At 44.2% G+C, this 22055-nt stretch overlaps 1 pseudogene; it reads left to right on the top strand.

Moving 5' to 3' along the window:
- Window positions 1–11167: 11167 nt before the first annotated feature.
- Window positions 11168–14771, top strand: LOC100430521 (protein yippee-like 5 pseudogene; annotated as a pseudogene).
- Window positions 14772–22055: the final 7284 nt, after the last annotated feature.

The raw sequence follows: 22055 nt of genomic DNA, 5'->3' as shown, positions 1-22055 counted from the left end.
CAGTGGCACGATCTCAGCTCACTGCCTCCTGGGTTCCAGTGATTCTCCTGCCTCAGCCTCCCGAGTAGCTGAGATTACAGCGTGTGCCACCATGCCAGGCTAATTTTTGTATTTTTGGTAGAGTTGGAGTTTTACCAAGTTGGCCAGTCTGGCCTCGAACTCCTGACCTCAAGCAATCTGCCCACCTTGGCCTCCCAAAGTGCTAGGATTACAGGTGTGAGCCACCAGGCCTGGCCAAAGTAACCATTTTAAAGTGTACAATTCATTGGCATTTGGTACATTCATGATATTGTGCAACTTCCACCTCTATTCGGTTACAAAGCGTTTCCTTCACCCCCAGAGAAAACCCTGTACCCATGAAGCAGTTGGCTGCCAGCAATTTAAATTTAATTTTAAATTTTCACATTTTTAATTAAGCAAATTTAATTTCAAACTTGTCTCTTTAGAAATAGAGAGCTCTCCCTCAGACGGCCCCTTGTGAGGCTGAAGTGAGGGGAACGAGAGAAATGGAAAGAGCAATTCTCGAGTTGAGTCAGTGGACAAGACTGGTTCCCAAATCTAATTGCAGATCTCCCACTGGTTTATAGGATTGAAGGCTGTGGATTAAAAGGCTCCAGAAAGACAGGTGTGTGTGTGAAATGAGTCCCTGGTGGTTGACAGAAGAGGGTTCACTTTAAGGGATGGCTTACCAGGGAAAGTGGCAGAAGCTGCCAGACTATGCAAACAATGGGGAAGGGAGTCACAGGGCATGAAAGGGTCTTGTGAAGGGTGTAACCTGCTCACAGAGCACATTCTTGGGGACTAGGGTAAGAGAAGAGGCTCCAAAAAAGGTGCACCATAGGCTTGAACTTCTGGGTTCAGAGGGAGCCAATGAATCACCTTGGGGAGGTGTCCCATTGCCCCTTGGCCAGTGAGAGCCTGAGGTTTCCTGATTTACAGGAGTTGGTTCCTTCTCAGAAGAATACTTGACTCTCTCCTCTCTAGAGAGACCAAGCCTCCCTATTGTATGTAAAATCTGGTGCAACTGCATTTTTGGAGACCACTGGTACTTCCTGCAGTGACTTGCTTGCAGCAGTTTTCTTTATTCTCCAGCTGGTTTCAGCTTCCTTTAATCTCTAGTTGTTGACAGCAGTCCCTAGCTCACCACAAAGCTAGAAGCTTCCCAGTTTGGAACAGGGGTAATCCCCTTTGTTCAAGATTTGGGAGTTAACTATTGGGCCAATGCCCCCCTTTATTGCAAAGGTTGCAAGGAAAAGAACAAAGGAAGAGGAAGATCTGCTGGGACAGTTGGAGCTGCCAGGTGGCACAGAGCTGTACAGTCCTTCATTGAGCAAATGTTTGTTGAGGGCATGCTGGCACACGGCACTGTTCTAAAGATGCAAGTGGTTATAGCCCACCCTGAGCTACTGCATTTTATGTGCCAGGCACTGTTCTTGGGACTTTGCTTATATTCACTTATACTGAAGGACACCAGCCCAGCGATTATTTATGGGAAAGTGAGCTCTTCCCACCCTTGCCTCAGAGTGGGGGTTGCCCAAAAGTGGGGTTCGTCCCATGTCTATGCCTTCTCACCTGCCACCTCAACCACCAAGAGGAACTGAACCTCCCCTGCTACTCTAGCTCATGTGCAATAATCACAGGACACAAGGAAGTTGTGGTAACAAGAGCAGAAAAGTGGAAAAACGAATACCTCTACCCCTCTGCACAGATGCTGTGTCTGCCTCACAAATACCTTTAACCTCCATCATCTCGTCATTGCTCCCTTGCTCCATGGATGGAAGCAGCTGTCCCCTCCGTCTAGCTTTACAGACACTTTGCTTAAGCATCCAAGGAGATACAGTATTCAAATGGGATGCCCTGAATAACATGTCTTCTTTAGGCATCAGGCAGGAATGTCTGAAGGTGAAAAACCTTAAAACAAGTGCACAAGGGCCTTGTTGATGTTTCTAAGAATAGCGCTGGGAGAATCTCCTTGGCCTAGCCTGGAAGGTCATCATTCATCCTGGACTGGGGGGATGAAGAATCCTGCCAGTGTCATTCTATACACTCTTTTCTGATAAAGATACTTTATTAAATGTAACTCAATGCAATTTGATTTTATATCCTTAAAAGATTTCTTTCATACGAACAAATTCACAAAGTAAAAAAAAAAACAAAAAATGTTTTTTGGCTGGATGCGGTGATGCATGCCTGTAATCCCAGAACTTCAGGAGGCGGAGGTGGGCGGATCATGAGGCCAGAGATCAAGACCAGCCTGGCCAACATGGTGAAACCCTGACGCTACTAAAAATACAAAATTAGCCGGGTGTGGTGGCAGGTGCCTGTAATCCCAGCTACTCGGGAGGCTGAGGCAGGAGAATCTCTTGAACCTGGGAGTCGGAGGTTGCAGTGAGCCGAGATCGCACCACTGCACTCCAGCCTGGCGACACAGCAAGAATCTGTCTCAAAAATAAATAAATAAATAAAAATAAAAATAAAATAAAATTAAATAAATAAAAATTAAAAATAAAAATAAAGTGGTTGTTTGTTTGCTTGCTCTGTCGCCAGGCTGGAGTGCAATGGTGCGATCTCGGCTCACTGCAACCTCTGACTCTCTGGTTCAAGAGATTCTCCTGTCTCAGCCTCCCAAGTAGCTGGGATTACAGGCACCCGCCACCACATCTGGCTAATTTTTGTATTTTTAGTAGAGTTGGGGTTTCACCATGTTGGTCAGGCTGGTCTCAATCTCCTGACCTTGTGATCCACCTGCCTCGGCCTCCCACAGTGCTGGGGTTACAGGCGTGAGCCACCGTGCCTTGCCTAAAAAAAAGTTTTTATTGTGTCCTCAGTGGGGATCAGAAAATATAATTACTGTGTTTTTCCTTCTGCAGTTTGTCTGAAATTATATCTTATTTTTAAATTTATTCTTGAATGCCGCATACTGTCATTTTGTTTCCTATCCTGGATCAGGTTGCAGGTACTGTGTATGAGTGTGCATTTGTATATGAGTGTGAGAGCGAGAGAGAGAGAATGTCAAATTGAGGTCTTTCAAGTAAGGGTTAAAGAGCCATGTGCAAATGAGCTTCTGTTCCATGGCGGCCATTTAGAATCACAGTGCTTAGAAGAAGTGGGATAATGATAGGTTGCTGGTGATGATATTGCTTCCCTGGGACGCTTCAGGAAGGGTGAAGAGACTAATTGGCTGGTCTGGCAAACAATTCAAGATGAGACCAAAAGGAGGAGCCATCTGCTGGCAGGAAATAAATGGAAATTTACCTTAGCGCTGGCCCTTCCACAGCGGGTGCACAGATGGTGACAGGCGGAACCCTTAGGGAGAGAGCAAAGGCCCTCATCTGCCAAGAGAGGAACAAAGGGGATTTGCTATTACCTCCAGTGAACAGCCTCTTCTTTCATTTTGAGATCATCTAAGGAGTTTGCCCACATCACAAACCTGTTAGTTTGAGCTCGGTGGCCTTGGGGAGTTTCCAGGCGGTGTTACTGTGTAGAACTAAGAGTGAGGCTTTAGAGGAAGCAATGGAGATGGAAGTAATTGGTTTAAGATACTGGACATGGGCGCCCTCTAATCTGGGATGGCCTCATGTGGCTGTGCAGCACAGAACAGCAAGGGGGCACCACTGACCTGCAAAAGGCATTTCCTCCACACTCGGCTCCCAGCCCTGCTGCAGGTCCCAGTCCGCACAGTGCTTCAGAGCAGTCCTACTCCTGACTGCTTGGAAGTTGAGCCTTCCATCCAACTTTATTCCACCTGCTCAGTGTAGTCCTTCGAGTCTCCAAGCAGGAAGCATTACAAGGGCGAGTAGCTGCTGCAATAAGCCCTCATTTCTGCAAAGGGGTGGTAGTGTATGTTTTCCCGACGTACCTGCCTCAGATATAGTAATTTCTAAACATATCAGTGGAAATAAAATAAAACCTCTTAGATGCAAATTATCTTGGTTGCAAGAGTAAGGAGGAGGGGGGAAATCAATATGAGTTAATAAAAGAACTGAACATACTTAAAATAACATGAAATTTTTTTCTTCTAATTCTATGAGAGGTTAAACATGTAATTTCTTTGCACTTGAGTACATTGACAGAATCAGTTAGGATAGCATTTTTTAAAATTTTAATTTTCTGTTTGGAAGCCATCACTGTAAGGACTATTACTGAAAATTTAAAGGTCAAATCTTTAAACGATATGAAAAATTTACCATCTTTCTTAACAAGAAGTCCTGAGACAGGATAGATGCAAAGTTCGTCAATTCAATGGCTCAACAAGGTTAAGAAAGATATGGGCTGTTTATAGCCTTCCTATTCCATTTTCACTTAGCAGGGCAGTTTTGAACCACCAGCTACCTCCCCTCATGGTCACAAGATAGCCGCCATGGTTCCAGTCATCCCACACAAATCCTACAACATCCTTTAGATGAATATTCCCTCTGTGTATGTGTGTGTGTGTGATCACAGAAGAAAACCTTCCCTAGGAGTACCTCATATACATGCAGCTGAAACTACTAAAACAAAAAAAAAACTAAAAAATATGACGGTTCAAAGAAGAAAGCAATTTATTTTCATTTCTTTTTTTTTTTTTTGAGATGGAGTCTTGCTCTGTGCCCCAGGCTGGAGTGCAGTGGCGCGATCTCGGCTCACTGCAAGCTCCGCCCCCCCGGGTTCACGCCATTCTCCTGCCTCAGCCTCCCAAGTAGCTGGGACTACAGGCGCCTGCCACCTCGCCCGGCTAATTTTTTGTATTTTTTTTAGTAGAGACGGGGTTTCACCGTGTTAGCCAGGATGGGATTTATTTTCATTTCATGTATCAATCCCAGTGTGTGTCTTTCTGTCTTGCTCTGCCATTCTCTGGAGTCATGTGCTTGCTTGAAGCTGGATTAGCAGTACGACCCAATTCGCAGAAAGGAATTAAGAGAGAAAGTAACAAACAAGCATTCTCTTTCTTAAAAACATGGTCTAGAAATTAGACTCATCATTTTTTCTCACATTCCATTAGCCAAAACTTGGCCACACCTTGCAGCGATTGAGGCTGGGAATTACAGTCTATAACTGGGCATGTGCCTGGCCAACACTGAATGTAACTTCTGCTGAAAAGAAAGTGAATGTGGGGAGAAATTAACATTCTCTGCCATACTCCCCTTGTCAATTCCTGCTTATGTTTCACTAGTCAGAATCACTTAACACCATGAGATTTAAACCACTAACAGCTAGGGAATGAGACCAACAGGATTGGTTTAGATCAGGGTTCTCAACCTCAGCACCATTGACATTTTGGACTGGATGATTCTCTTTGTTGTGAGGGCTGTCCTGTGCATTGCAGAATGTTTAGCAGCACCCCTCCCCTCTACCCGCTAGATGCCAGTAGCACAATCCCCTTCCCTCTGTGACAACAAAAACTGCCAAATATTGCCAAATTACCTTCAGTTGAAAATCACTACATTACATCAACCAGGATTTTGCCCTGGAGCAGGAATAGGATGCCCCCTTCCCTGAGTCGTTTTTAAAAGACGGACACTGCCGGGCGTGGTGGGCTCACTCCTGTAATCCCAGTGCTTGAGGGGCTGAAGCGGGAGGATATCACTTGAGTCCAGGAGTTCCAGACCAGCCTGGGAAACGAAGTGAGATTCCATCTCTGAAAAAAATAAAATAATTAGCCTGGCGTGGTGGTGCGCACCTGTAGTCCCAGCTACTCAGGAGGCTGAGGTGGGAGGATCACTTGAGCCCAGGCGTTCCAGGCTGCAGTGAGCTATGATTACTCCACTGCATTGCAGCCTGGGTGACACGGTGTGACCCTGTCTATAAAATGAAATGAAATGAAATGAAATAAAATAAAATAAAATAAAATGACAAACACAAAATCAGGGTTATTCTAACAGGAGTGACGGGGGCAATGACTGCTGGGCAGGCAGCCAGCAGTCATCAATGTACAATGATAGAACAAATGTTCAATAACGTGTTATCCAATGAAGGCTGGACACGGTGGCTCACTCTTGTAATCTCAGCACTTTGAGAGGCCGAGGCAGGAGGATCACTTGAGGCCAGAAGTTCAAGACCTGCCTGGGCAACACGGTGAGACTCTGTCTGATTTAAAAATAAAAAATTAAAAAAAAAAAAAAAGGAAAAGAAAAAATAACGTTATCCAATGAAGGTTTTGTCAGATGATCTTTAATTTATTTATTCAATATATATGTATTAAAAACATACCTGGTAGGCTGGGTGCTGTGGCTCACGCCTGTAATCCTGTAATCTCAGCATTTTGGGAGGCTGAGGAAGGAGGATTGCTTGAGCCCAGGAGTTCAAGGCCAGCCTGGGCAACATGACAAGACCCCATCTCTACAAGAATTACAAAAATTAGCTGGGTGTGGTGGTGCATACCTGTAGTCCTAGCTACTCGGGAGGCTGAGGAGGGAGGATGGCTTGAGCCCAGGAGTTTGAGGTTATTGTGAGCTATGATCATACCACTGCACTCCAGCCTGGGTAACAGAGGGAGGCCCTGTCTCTAAAAAGTAAACTAAAATAAAGTAAAATAAAAAATTTGGCTGCTGAGGCTTAGCCAAGAGAAGAAGAAAGAAGAAATATTTTATAAAAAGAAAAAAACTTTTGTAATTAAAAAAATGATTTATGGATAAATTGCTAATATCAAAGATTTTTAAGTGCTTAAAAGCCATTTAACTTCTTAAATAGATTGTTTACATTATTTTCCTAGTAAACTCTTTCCCCCATTGAGTGGAAAAATAAACTTTAAACCAACTCCTATCTAAATAATGGGAAATATGAGTAAGATCCAAATGAATTTTTTTGGGTTTTAATATTTTTTTTTTTTTGAGACAGAGTTTTGCTCTTGTGGCCCAGGCTGGAGTGCAATTGTGCGATCTTGGCTCACTGCAACCTCCGCCTCCCGGGTTCAAGCGATTCTCTTGCCTCAGCCTCCTGAGTAGCTGGGATTACAGGTGCCCACCACCATGCCTGGCTAATGCTTGTATTTTTAGTAGAGATGGGGTTTCACCATGTTGGCCAGGCTGGTCTCGAGCTCCCAACCTTAGGTGATCCACCTGCCACAGCCTCCCACAGTGCTGGGATTACAGGTGCGAGCCACCACGCCTAGCCAAGGGTTTAAATTTTTTCAAGTTACCATGTTAAATTCATAGACTTCATCTATAAAAACAGATTTGAATTTGCTTAGAACTTATTTTGGCTAAAGAAGTGGAAACAGAATATAACAAACAATAATTGAAGAAACTCTAAAGAATTATTGGTAACAACATTGGCTGTTCTTCCAATTTGCTTGTAATTATTTTATTCTGACTTTTTTTTTAGATAATCAAGCTGTTTTCACTTAGATAACCTCTAGCTCTCCTAATGTAGATGTATTTAATATAAATCAAATATAATATTTCTTTTTGTATCCTGTGATAAATTAAATATAAACTGGGGAGCAATTGAAAAGTATGAGAGAAAACAGAGGCCCAAATTAATGTAATGCTGTCGGGTAGGGCTTCAGTGACCATTATCACATTCCTCATTTCTGCAAAATGGGTCACTTAAATCTGGAAAAATGAAAAGGCACACAGTTTGTTAAATGCCTGAGGGCAGAGATGGGAAAAGCAAAGGTAAACTTTGTAGAGAAGTAAAGTTGGCAGGAAATCGCAAGATGAGATTTGGATTGAAAATAGAAGCTTATTTATCAAGAAGAAAACTATGAAAAGATAAAAAATACCCAATCCCCCTTGCACATTCTCCCAAATGATCCTGTGTATGGCTTGTGTGATTAGGTTAACCGCTTCTATATTAAAACTAGAGAAACTATATTTTCCCGTTGCTACTTTGCCTGAAAAAATGGGTCATTGGCTGGGCGCGGCGCAGTGGCTCATGCTTGTATCCCAGCATTTTGGGAGGCCGAGGTGGGTGGATCCATGAGGTCAGGAGCTCGAGACCAGCCTGGCCAAGATGGTCAAACCCCATCTCTACTATAAATACAAAAATTAGCTGAGTGTGGTGGTGCACCCTGTAATCCCAGCTACTCGGGAGGCTGAGGTAGAGAATTGTTTGAACCTGGGAGGCGGGTCGTTGCCCCAAGGTGAGTGGCAGGACTCAACTTATTGCTTTTATCAATTAGCTAGGCTTTTGCATTTAGAAAACTGCATTTCTTTCTGTATCCTGTGATCCAATTATATGTTTTACCCTTTAAAATACCTGTTGAAATGGGAAGCATAAGTTGTAATCACTAAAAGCATTTTTACATATTTAAAACAAAGTAAAATCTAGAACAAGAGCTGAAGACACACCAAGAAATAGGTATACTCAAGCTCCTTCTTCTTGAATTAAGTCGGCTGCTAATATTTTCTGGTTTGACCTCAGAAATTCAGTAAGGAAGCCATTGCCATTGTGAATATTTTCTTAGAGGCAAAAGTCGTTTACAACTTTTTTTTTTTTTTTTTTTGAGACAGGGTCTCGCTTTGTCATCCAAGCTAGAGTACAGTGGCATGATTACAGCTCACTGCAGCCTCAAACTTCTGGGTTCAAGTGATCCTCCTACCTCAGCCTCCCAAGTAGCTGTGACTACAGGTGCCAGCCACCAAGCCTGCCTAATTTTTTAAATTTTTAGTAGAGATGGTGTTTTGCCATGTTGCCCAGACTGGTCTCGAACTCCTGGGCTTAAGCAATCTGCCCACCTTGACCTCCCAAAGTGCTGGGATTACAGGTGCAAGCCACTGTCCCCAGCCCTTTATAAAATGATTTTTCACCACTGGAGCTTACTGTGCATCACAGACACCTTTGGGGGATCTGTGCAACCCACAGTCCCACCTTTGTGACCACTACTTCTGGTGGGTGGCCTCTGCCATGACTCCACTCCCTAGTCTCCAGTAACACCATTCCTTTCCCCGTGCCCTTCAAGCCTCAGAGAGGTGCTGGCTCGCTGCTGCTGCTAATGCCTTGGTGATGTCTCATCCTGTTTGTGCGCCTTTAACCCTGGCCAAGCCTCTGTAAAACACAGTGTCTCATTTAACTTTTGTCAGTTATGTCCTATATGTGCGCCACTTGTTCCCCACAGGGACCCTATCACACTCTGTATTATTTTCTGTTGCTTCTCTAACAAATTACTACACATTTGATGGCTTAAAAAAACACAAGTGTAGTATTTTATAGGTCTGGAGGTCAGAAGTCCAAAATGGGTTTAACTTAGCTGAAAGCAAGGTGCCAGCCGCGATTCATTCCTAGTGAGGTTCTAGGGGAGATTCCATTTCCTTGCCTTTTCCAGCTTCTAGAAGCTGCATTCTTTGGCTCAGGGCCCCTTCCTCTCTCTTTAAGGCCCCCAGTGTAGCATCTTCTGTCTCTCCTCTGCTACCATCATCACAGTGTCTTATCTGGCTCTCACTTTCCCTTAGAGAGCCCCCTGAGATTTGATGGGGTCCACCCAAATCATCCAGGACCATCTCCCCAGCTCAACTTCCTGACTTGAAGCATATCTGCAAAGTCTTGTTTGCCAAGTAAAGTAACAGACTCACATTTCCAGGAATGAGGACTTGGATGTCTTTGGGAGGCCAGGGTGGACATTACATTCCATCTACTATCCTTCCTTCAAGGCAATGAGTCCTTCTGTTTTCTTTCCCAATGCTCTGTTCCCCCAAATAGAAATACAGTCATGTATCACTTAACAACAGGGACATGTTCTGAGACACGTGTCACTTGTCAATTTGACCGTTGTGCAAACATCATAGAGTGTTCAGTACTTACACAAACCTAGATGGTATAGCCTGCTATACACCTAGGCTATTGCTCTAGGCTGCAAATCTGTACAGCACGTTACTGTACTGAATACTGTAGGTAATTGCAGCACAAAGGTATTTGTATATCTAAACATACACAAACATAGAAAAAATACAGTAAAAATATGGTATCAAAGGTTTTTTTTATTTAAAAAGGATACCCCTCTATAGGACACTTCCTGTGATTGGAGTTTGCAGGATGGGAAGTTGCTCTGGGTGAGTAGTGAGTGGGTGGGAAGTGGATGTGAAGCTTCCTTTGAGTGGTTGCTCTGCTCTTCCCCAGCTTCCTGTCCTCACCCTCCTGTCAAAGCTGGCTCACTACTCCCCTATCCCTATCCCAGCCTGGGGACAAGGAAAAGACATAGAAGCAAGCAGCTTCCTTTTAAGGACGGAACTCTGAAATTGCAGACATCATTTCCACTCACACCTCAGGGGTCTAGAATGTAGTTACCTGGCCACATCAAACTGCAAGGGAGGCTGGGAAATGTCTGCTCTCCTTGGGCAGCCATGTGCCCAGCCAAAACTCATGAGATCCTGTTACTTAAATAAAGGAAAAGAAAATGGAAGTTAGGAAACCAAGGAGGGGTCTCTGCCTCATTCTCTGCAGCTTAGTTTTCTCATCTACAAAATGAGAAGGCAGTTTTGATGATTAAATGTTATGCATAGAGAGGGATGAGAACTGTGTGCAGCACACAAGGGTTCAATAAACATTAGTTTATGTTATTGGATTATATTCTCTTCTCTTCTCCTCCATGCTTGAGTCTTAATGTCTGCTCCAAGGTAAATGAAGACGATGAATGATCCAAGGATATTGGAGGCACATTTCATTGGGTATTGACCTCTAGGGTGTAAATAGACTGATTCCTTTAAAGGTGCAAGAATAGGGTGAACCCAATAGCAAAGACTTGGAATCAACCCAAATGTCCAACAGTGACAGACTGGATTAAGAAAATGTGGCACATATACACCATGGAATACTATGCAGCCATAAAAAAGGATGAGTTCACGTCCTTTGTAGGGACATGGATGCAGCTGGAAATCATCATTCTTAGCAAACTATCGCAAGAACAGAAAACCACACACCGCATGTTCTCACTCATAGGTGGGAATTGAACAATGAGATCACTTGGACACAGGAAGGGGAACATCACACACCGAGGCCTATTGTGGGGAGGGGCGGGGGGATGGATAGCATTAGGAGATATACCTAATGTAAGTTACTGGGTGCAGCACACCAGCATGGCACATGTATACATATGTAACAAACCTGCACGTTGTGCACATGTACCCTAGCACTTAAAGTATAATAAATAAATACATAAAAAATAAAGACAAAACAAAACAAACAAACAAACAAAAAGAATAGGGTGAACCATCTGGCACCCACAAAGGGCCTGGCTGACCAAAAGTACAGGATGAAGGTGTGGTGCAATGAATTAAATCATCTCTCTACGGACACAGAGCAGGTTCAGCCTGAAGAGGAGAGTAAGGAAAGAGAGAGAAGGCTGAAGAAAGAGAATGATGGGGAGGAGGACAGGACAACAACAGAGGAAAATGAAGGGGCCAGCACCTTTGTGTGAGTAAGAAAAAGACTCCTTTCCTCAAGACATGTTGCTGCCATCAGCCTCAACATTGTCATAATACATATGCAAACCTGTGCTGACTATGGTATGAATGGTGCCCCCTAGAGTTGTTCAGTTTACAATAAATACCACTAGCCCTAGAAAAGCCATATAAAGATTGAGGGATGGCGGATGGGAGCCGGGGGAGGAGCGGGAATAATAGAGAGTAAGAATGAAAAACCACATTGGTAGGAAATGTGAGAATCAGGAATTAAAAAATGAAAGGTGTGTGTTATAAACTGAAGGGTGTCCCTCCCCGATTCACACAATGAAACTCTAACCCCTGGTTTGACTGTATTTGGAGACAGGATCTTTAGGGAGGTAATTAAGATTAAATGAGGTAACTTGGGTGGGGCCTAATCCCACAGGACTGGTGTCCTTATAAGAAGACACTCCAGATCTCCCTCTCTCTCTCCCTCCCTAAAAACCCCATCTGCAGGCAGGTGCAGTGGCTCACACCTGCAATTCCAGCACTTTGGGAGGCCAAGGCGGGCAGATCACAAGGTCAGGAGTTTGAGACCAGCCTGACCAACATGGTGAAATACTGTCTCTACTAAAATACAAAATAATTTACCGGGTGTGGTGGCGGGTGCCTGTAATCTCAGCTACTTGGGAGGCTGAGGCAGGAGAACGGCATGAACCCGGGAGGCAGAAGTTGCAGTCAGCTGAAATCAGGCCACTGCATTCCAGCCTGGGCAACAGAGCAAGACTCTGTCTCAAAAAAAACAAAACAAAAAACAAACAAAAAAAACCCCCCATTTGCAAATATAGTCAAACTGGCAGTTAGGGCTTCATTGTGTGAATCTGATCTCTCTCCCTCTCCTACTCCTTTTCCTTCCTCTCTGTGTGGCACAGAGAAGAGGCCCTGTGACAATAACAGCGGGAAGGTGGACATCTACAAGCCAGGAAGAGAAGCCTCACCAGAAACCAGCCCTTTGATCACGGCACTTTGATCATGGACTTCCAACCTCCAGAACTGTGATGCGTTAAATATCTGTTGTTTAAACTACCGAGTCTGTGGTATTTTGTTGGGCAGCCCAAACTGACTGATATGTATTAAGTGGGAAAGAAAGAAATGATTCAGAGAGTGAGCAGAGATGGGAGAGACAGGAAGGGCAAGAGAAAAGAGGAACTTCACTTCAAGGCCTAAATGAGGTTCAGTGCTTTTTATTTTATTTTATTTTATTTGGCAATGTGTACCTGGACTTCAGGAGGGAGTTCTCATGAATCTGGTGTTTGGGTTCTGCCTTTATAAGTGAGGCTCTTCTGCCACCTGGTGGCAACATGCTTAACCCAGTCATTCATTCATTCATTCCTTCATTCAAGAGACAGCTGTTGCGTGTCTGCCCTGTGCAAGGTATTGTGCTAAGCAAAGGAAATAATAGTGGTGAACATGCTTAACACCTACTCTGTGCTGAGCTCTGTCTTATGTGTGTTTTGTTTTGTTTTGAGACAGAGTTTCACTCTTGTTGCCCAGGCTTGAGTGCAATGGTTCAATCTCGGCTCACTGCAACCTCCACCTGCCGGGTTCAAGCGATTCTCCTGCCTCAGCCTCCCAAGTAGCTGGGATTACAGGCATGTGCCACTATGCACCGCTAATTTTTATATTTTTAGTAGAGATGGGGTTTCTCCGTGTTGCCCAGGCTGGTCTTGAACTCCTGACCTCAGGTGATCTGCCCGCCTAGGCCTCCCAAAGTGCTGGGATTACATGCATGAGCCACCTTGCCCGGCCTGTCCTATGTGTTTTACATGGAGAAATGATTCACACTTCGCCACAACCCTCTGGGCTAAATACTATTATCTCTGTTTTACAGAGGAGGAAATTGAGACACTAAGAAAGTAAATAACCTGCCCAAGAGCCTACAGACAGTGAGAGAGTGAGATCAGGAAGCAAGGAGCCCAGCTCTAGAAGGCTTTACAGACATACTCCCTGCCCTGGAGGACCTTACAGTTTCCTTTTAAAAAGAGGTAAACGACCAGCTTAAAGGATTTGTATTTTAAAAAAGGAATAACATGAAATGGCAGTGTACCATTTTATTCCGTAATGACAAGGACAGGATGCAGAAACATTCTGGGAAGAGGTTTTTCACCTTGAGTGAAAATACCACGACCCAAAGTGAAAACTTACATCCCTGTTTGCCTGCTGGAATGTTGCGTTTTCCAAAACCACCCACAGCCTGCCCTGCCCCGCATCCTGTGTCTATAATAACACCAAAACTCAGCCAGCAGAGAGGAGAAGCAGCTTGACTTAAAAGTGTGCAGCACCTCCACCTTAGCTCTCTCTTGCTCGGCCTCCCAAAGTGCTGGGATTATAGGCATGAGCCACTGCGCCCAGCAAGGCTGTCTTCTTATAAGGACACCGGACAGCTTGACGTTGTAGCTTTGGAGAGGAGTCCAGCAGGGACGGCTGCTGGGGAAGATTACCTTCCTGCTCCGTCCCCTTTTCAGCTCCCCTTTCTGCTGAGAGCCGCTTTCACTGGCAATAAAATCCCCCACATATAGCATCTCCAATTTGTTGTGTGACCTCATTCCTCCTGGATAGTGAATGAGAACTTGGGTGCGAGTGCAAAAGGCTGTCACACTGACTTTCCACTGAGTTGTTAACACTTAAGCTATCCACAGATGGCAATGCTAAAAGAGCACTGTAACACTCTTTCTGGGGCTTCATGGGTCATGGGCACCCCCCTAGACCGTGCTGCAGGGCTGCATGGAGTTTTGTTCCTGCCAGTGCCCCAAAGCACTCGCCCCAGCTCCTGCACTCACTCACCTGCACTCCCCCGCCTGTGAGGGGCCAGGGAAAATTTCCTGCTTCAGTATCAATTCTGGTTTTGATTAACTGTCAAGAATCCTGGGGCCTTCATCCCAGCTGAGGAGATCTGGCAGCCATGGATCTCATCGCCACTCAGAGATTGTAGAACTTCAGCTATAAAAACGGGCAGAATTTTCCTTGATCATATCGGTGGTACCCGTCTGTGTTCTTGTGCAAACTGACAGGATCCTGACCAACTGCTCAGAACTCATCTCCGCTCAGTTCACAGGTGCCACTGGCCTTTTAACAAGGTAGTTAATCTGCTGTGCAGTGAACTTTAAGATCTGGTCATGCTCACTGGCGGCCACAGGGTTCAGATATGAGCTGCAAAAATTGCAATAGCAAACCGGGATGGATTTATGCATTTGTCACTGGAGATAGCTGTGTTGTACGGAAGGCTGTGTGATCCCGCAGAGTGCTCTAGTTCAAGAGAGTGGGGGCTCTGAGGAGCATGTACCATCTGATAATTCTTGAAGAAAAAGAGATAAATTCGTCTTTCCCAGGTCCTCCTTACTGAAAACAAACATCAGGTGACAATCACTGTCACCTTAGCATCAGAGTCAGATGCATGACCTGAAGGTTGCGAGAATCTGAGATGGAACCTTTAAAATTTTTTTTTGTATTTTCCATCCAACAGCAGTGTATAGAGAGAATATTAGACAAATGCCATTAATTTTTCCCCTATGTTTACATCTTGAGGTAGGAGAGTCTGTCTGCAGCTGCATGGTGGGTTATGTAAGAAGAAATCTCTGGGCTATTGGCACGAAAAGTGTGTTTCATGTGAATTTTGAAAGGAAAATATGACAAGAGTATGGTTTTAAACTTACTTGGGCTTCATTTTAAACTTAAAAAAAAATTCCAGTTATTTCACTTGATTTGCTAACTTCAGAGAATAGATCTGAATCTGTGCTTGGCGCTGAAGGCCCAGTGTTAGCATGGCTGTGCTGGCTGGTGTGCCGTATCCTTGTTGGAAATGTACTGCAGCACGAGAGTCCATTCTTCCTTGTTGGTCTTGACCCAAAGCTGTCACCATTCCTAGTTATTTGTCGCCACATAATTGGTGTTGATTGGAAACTTTTTCTGAAATGGGCAAAACCGCTTAGTTGTCTTTTTTCATGTAACTTAAGCCTAGTAATATAAATAAAGTAATAATTGGAGGAAAAAAAAAAAAGAATCTTTCCCTTTGACTAAAAGAGGCCACATTCAACTGGCATCCATTAGGTTAGGGCACTGGACCCGACTGGGAGGATTTTTAAAACATAGGAAGTTGGCCAGCACAGTGGTTTACACCTGTAATCCCAGTACTTTGGGAGGCTGAAGTGGGAGGGTCACTTGAACCCAGGGGTTTGAGACCAACCTGGGCAACAAAGGGAGACCCTAGGAGTTCAAGACCAAAACAGAGCAAGACCCTCATCTCTGCAAAACACTAAAGAATTACCCGAGTGCAGTGGCTTGCACTTCTAGTCCCAGCTACTCTGGAGGTGGAGATGGGAGGATTGCTTGAGCCCAGGAGTTCAAGGCTGCAGAGAGCTATGATCAAGCCACTGCACTACAGCTTGGGTAACAGAGTGAGACCCCCATCTCAAAAAAAAAAAAAAAAGAAAGAAAAAGAAAAAGAAAACAAAATAGAAAGCCGGCTGAACACGGTGGCTCACATCTGTAATCCTAGCACTTTAAGGGGCCGAGGCGGGTAGATCACGTGAGGTCAGGAGTTCAAGAGCAGCCTGGCCAACATGGTGAGATCCCATCTCTACTAAAAACATAAAAATTAGCTGGGCATGGTGGCAGGCACCTGTAATCCCAGCTACTTGAGAGCCTGAGACAGGAGAATCTCTTGAACCCAGGAGACGGAGGTTGCAGTGAGCCGAGATCGTGCCACTGCACTCCAGCCTGAGCGACAAGAGCGAGAGTCCATCTCAAAAAAAAAAAAAAAAAAAAAAAGCCATATTCCACAAGAGCATTTCTGCAAGAGGGATGGTAAATACATAGACGGCAGAAGAGGAGAGGGAAGAGAGAGAGAAAGAAACCATTGAGCTACACTATCCAACATGGTAGCAACTGTTTAAGTTAATTTTTTTTTGACAAAGTCAGAGAGCAGAAGTGCAACAATCCCAGAGCAAAGCAAATGGTCCCTCTTCTTATGACCTGTCTCAGGGATAAGCTGAGAGTGGCGATGTTGAGCTTAATTAGGACTTAGCTACTTTTCTATGTGAGGTGATAGGATTTTAAGAGTGACCTTATGCCTCCCTTCCACTGGGTCCTGCAGCTGGTTGTTGGGTGCTGCTACTCACACGTTCCAAGTGTCCTCTTGGCTGGTGGTTAGAGAAAGGAAGGACAACTTCATCTTCCAGTCTCCATTTCAACTGGGACCGTTGCAGGTAGTTCATGCTCCATTAAGTTGCCCAGGAAGCAGCCTTTACTGCAAACTGAGTTATGTGGGTCTCTGAACTTCCACCCCTATTCTTATGAAGACCTGAAGGTATTGTTTAATAAAAGCTCTTTCTTGTAATAATCATGCTTTTTTGCTCATATGTGAGTCTCTGATTCTCTATCATTAATTTTTTCACTTGTGATAAACTAGCAGAGATGGACGATTTAGACAGGCAATAATCAGCCAGTACAATAAAATTTTAATTTAGGCTGGCTGCTAAAGTGACACCAAAAGACACAAATATGCAGAACAGGGTAGCACTCAGGCTTTAATCTAACTATTGTTCCGCCCCACTCTGTATCACTGCCTTGTTAAATCTTTCTTTCTTTTTTTTTTTTTCTTTGAGACGGAGTCTCGCTCTGTCGCCCAGGCTGGAGTGCAGTGGCCAGATCTCAGCTCACTGCAAGCTCCGCCTCCCGGGTTCACGCCATTCTCCTGCCTCAGCCTCCCGAGTAGCTGGGACCACAGGCGCCGCCACCTCGCCTGGCTAATTTTTTGTGTTTTTAGTAGAGACGGGGTTTCGCCGTGTTAGCCAGGATGGTCTCGATCTCCTGACCTCGTGATCCGCCCGTCTCGGCCTCCCAAAGTGCTGGGATTACAGGCTTGAGCCACCGCGCCCGGCCGTTAAATCTTTCTTTGGTATTTGTCCCTTCTGTTTCAATCCTACTCTTCAACTTGGTTGAGTCCCTTGATCACATCTTGCAAAGTCCGTTAGCCTCCCTAAAATGTCCCTCCTCTAGGGTCAGTCTCCTTGAAAACACCCTTCAGCTGAAATCATTTGACAAATATTGAGCATCTACTGCCCTCAAAGAATTATGGTTAGTAGGGAGACACCTTGGTAAAATGGAATACATATAGCTATATAGACATAGATATACAGCGAAATGTATGTATTGGTTAATGTTCCTTTGGTTGCAAATGACAGATAACTCAAGCAGGCTTAAGCTCAAAAAGGGAATTTGTTAATGCACAAAATCCAAGAATATATCTTGTATTTAAGTAAGGCATGATTCAGAGGATCAAATAATGTCACCAGCAGACTCCTTCCCACTCCCTGTCATTCCTTTCACTCTCTTTATTTTTGCTTCATGCTCAGGCAGTATGTGAAGTCCGCTGGTGGCTCCAGGCTTACAATAAAAACTTGTGTGTTTCTTCCCAGCTGCTCATGCCCAGTCCCAGGATTCACTCTAGTTAGATGGACCCGGGTCACATGATCACCTCTGAACTGTAGCTCCTTAGTGCTCTGATTGGCTAGACTTAAATCACATGGGCTACAACCAAAGTAGGGGGTGGGGGTGGGATGGGTTACTGAACTGTTGTCAGAGAAGGCAGAATGGAAGCTAGTGTTAAAAGAAACACTTTAGACAAATTAAATTTAACAGAGTTTATTTGGGCAAAGAATGATTCATGAATCAGGCAGCACTCAGAACCAGAAGAGGTTCAGAAAACTCCACTTGGCAGTGTGAGCAGTGAGCTTTTTTAGGCTGAACATAAAAGCAATGTAGAGAAACCACTTGATTGGCTACAGCTAGGCATCTGCCTTATTGGGCACGGCCTCATCAATTGGGTGCTTATCATTGGCTGAAGCTCCTCTGTGATTGGCTGAAACCAGGCTATATGTTACAAAAACATACTCCTAAATTAGGTTTCAGTTTGTTTACATGCTATTAGGTTGCTGTATGTTCCACAGAAACTCAAAAAATGGAGAGAGCTTCTGGCCAATGGCCTCATGCTTATTTAATTTTACACTAGGCAGATAAACAACAACAAATATTTCTATAGTATGGGTAAGACACATTGAGAACACAATAAACAGGTGCCTAAATCTGTGTGTGAGTCACAGAAGACATCACAGCAGAGGGTAAATCCGAGTTGACACTTGAAAAAGGAGCAGGAGTTTGCTGACAGGCAGGGAAAGCCATGAGGATTGGGAGGGAAGAGGTCCCAGTGGCAAGAATGGCCTATGCAGAGTCACAAAAGAAAATAAACTATGTGTCCATCGGACACGGTTTGGTTGTGTGTTCCCATCAACTCCATGTGGAATTGTAGTCCCCAGCGTTGGAGGTGGGGCCTGTGTGGGAGGTGACTGGATCACGGGGCGGATTTCCCATGAATGGGTTAGCATCATACCATCGGTGCTGTTCCCATGATAGTGAGTGAGTGCTTGTGAGATTGGGTTTTAAAAAAATGTACATCACCTCCTCTCTAGGTCTCTCTTGCTCTTGCTCCCACTATGTGAGACACCTCACACCCCCTTCGCCTTTCGCCATGATTAGAAGCCTGTGAAGCCTGCAGAATCATGAGCCAATTAAACCTCCTTTCTTTATAAATTACCCACTCTCAGGTATTTCTTTTCTTTTTTTTTTTTTTGAGATGGAGTCTTGCTCTGTCACCCAGACTGGAGTACGGTGGGGCAATCTTGGCTCACTGTAACCTCTGCCTCTGCCTCCTGGGTTCGAGTGATTCTTCTGCCTCAGCCTCCCAAGTAGCTGGGATTACAGGCACCTGCCACCACTCTCGGCTAATTTTTGTATTTTTAGTAGAGATGGGGTTTCACCATGTTGGCCAGGCTGGTCTTGAACTCCTGACCTCGTGATCCGCCCACCTTGGCCTCCCAAAGTGCTAGGATTACAGGTGTGAGTCACCATGCCCAGCCTCTTTTTTTTTTTTTAGACGGAGTCTCCCTCTGTCACCAGGCTGGAGTGCAGTGGCACGATCTCGGCTCACTGCAACCTCTGCCTCCCAGGTTCAAGCAATTTTCTGCCTCAGCCTCCCGAGTAGCTGGGATTGCAGATGCCCACCACTACACCTGGCTAAATTTTGTATTTTTAGTAGAGACGGGTTTCACCATCTTGGCCAGGCTGGCCTTGAATTCCTGACCTCGTGATCCACCCGTCTAGGCCTCCCAAAGCGCTGGGATTACAGGTGTGAGTCATCACGCCCAGCAGGTATTTCTTTATAGCAGTGTGAGAATGGACTAACTCACCATCTTTTTGTACAAGGCAGAGAGCTAGATTAAAAAGGTAGGTTGTGGAGCCAGAATGCCTGGTTTGAATCCCAGTTGAATCTTGGTTGGTTACTTCATTGCACCAAGCTTCAGTTTCCCCATTTGTAAAATGGGAACAGTAATAGTACCTACTTCTCAGGCTGTTTGCAAGGATTAATTGAAATGTGTTAATACATTTAAAGTGCTTAGAAGGGGGCCTGGGATATAGGAAGTGCTAAAAACAATTGCTAAATAAATCCAATGAAGTAAAATAAAATTGGTGTGATTATTAATTCATGCTGTGCTATAACCTACTTTAAAATAATGGCCTACAATTATTTGGTTCAATGCACTACACATTTGGTTTAAAAGATCACAACAAAAGGACAACGCGACTTTCTCTTTCTCACGATCATTTACATAGGTAACATGCAATCCAGTTCCTTCTCACATATAAATTTCCCCCTTTGTAGTCATAGTGTTGTCACACTGTTATCCCACAGTTCCACATTTTATAGGAAATGTAGTTTCTCTTTCCGGCTTTTGTTGCCTAAGGTCTAATCTTGCAGCCTTATTATAGCAAAATGTTGCTCAATTTAGCCCACCCAGTCTCATGAGACAACAGACTGACCCAAACAGCCCCGAAGGAGAGAAACTGAACAGAACACGCACGCAACCCACACTGCCTTGTGTTCATTTTGTAACGTCAAGCTCTGAAATTGGGTCAATGGTCTTGTCACCCCTTGTCTGTGCGTTACATTTTCTGAATTGTGTATGTGTTAGGAACTTTGGTTAGATATTCTCTGTATATTTTATTCTTTGGAAATCCTCCAACCTCCACCTTTAAGTAACAATGACTTTTGAAATGGTCTAAGCAAAAGGAAAAATCTCATTTGCAATGTTTTGTGCGGTGAGGGGAAGAGAGGAAGTTAGAAAGAAAGGCATGTGGTGAAGCCAGGGTATAAGGCAGTGCTCTAAAAGGATGTGTTCTGGGGTCTCATTGTCTGGGTTTGAACCCCAGACCTGCCTATTCCAAGTTGAGTGACTTGAGCAATTATTTATCAGAGCTTGTTTCTCCTCTGTAAAACAGAGATAATGATAATGCCTGCTTGACAGGAGCAGCCAGTTTCCAAGGAGTCTCCCAGTGATCACCCCTCCTGGTACTCATGGTTTTGTGGAGTGCCCTCCTATTGTATTGGGGTTGCTCTGTGTGACCAGTCGAACATGACAAAAATAGTTGTATATTATTTTCAAGGTTCAATTGTGTTAGCAAAAGGCAACTTCCCCATGGCTGCCATTTCCTCCACTTTTAGAGAATGGGAAACTTCAATGACTCCCTGCCCTGATAACCAGGCCAGGGTAGACTAGACGGCCCCAGTGCACACAGACATCTTGTGTAAAATATGAGGCATTCATTCTTCAGAAAACACCTGGGGGTTCAAGAAGTGTGTCCTAGTCCATTCAGGCTGCTATAACAAAATACCATAGACTGGGTAGCTTATGCATAACAGAAATTTATTTCTCATAATTTTGGGGGCTGAGAAGACCACAATAAAGATGCCAGCAGATGCGATGTCTGGTGAGGGCCTATTTTCTGGTTCATAGATGGTGCCTTCTTCCTGTGTCTTCACACGGTGGAAGGGCAAACAAGCTCTCTGGGGTCCCTTTTGTAAGAGCACTAATTCCATTCATCAAAGGCCCCGTCTACCAATACCATCACCTTGGGGGTTAGGATTTCAACATATAAATTTAGGGGGTGACACAAACATTTAGCCCGTAACAAAAGATGAGATTTTTTCTGAATTTGCTTTTTGTTCCTAACTTTGCTTATAACTGTCAACCTCATAAGAAGTATTTTCTCTCTCAAATACCCATCCAAACTTGACACATTCATTCATTAGAGGTTTCCAAAGTAGTGTAGACATAGGCACACAGCAATTATTTGGATGCAGGTGGAAACTACTAAATCTTTAAGATTATTTATGTACTTGGCTTCACAAGCATAATTTGTAAGATAGAATTATAAACAACTATATTTTATTCTTCTACTGTCCCTTTAATTTTTCTCAGTGAACTGATATTTCCTCTGCCCCTGGATAAACCTTGTGTAGTCTCATGATTTTTCTGGATCCTCAGATAATTACAAGTTCTATGATCATGTTTCATACATTGCAGCCTTAATTTAGAAGTTAGAATGTAAGCATAAGTGAGTGCCTGAGTCAGCTAAGGCTGCCAAAACAAAATATTATAGACTGGGTGGCTTAAACAACAGATAGTTGTTTCTCACAGTTCTGGAGACTGACAAGTTCAAGTTCAGACTGTGAGAAGATACAGCGTTTGACGCGGCCCCTTTTCCTGGCTTGCAGATGGCCACCTTCTTACTGTATCTTCACATGGCAGAGAGATGAAGTCTCTCTTCTAGTCTCTCTTCTTCTTATAAGGGCACTGAATCCAT

Source organism: Macaca mulatta, chromosome 11 (assembly GCF_049350105.2).
Source record: "Macaca mulatta isolate MMU2019108-1 chromosome 11, T2T-MMU8v2.0, whole genome shotgun sequence".
Lineage (NCBI taxonomy): Eukaryota > Metazoa > Chordata > Mammalia > Primates > Cercopithecidae > Macaca > Macaca mulatta.
The sequence above is the reverse complement of the archived record's forward strand: the minus strand, read 5'-3'. Positions and strand labels throughout refer to the sequence as shown.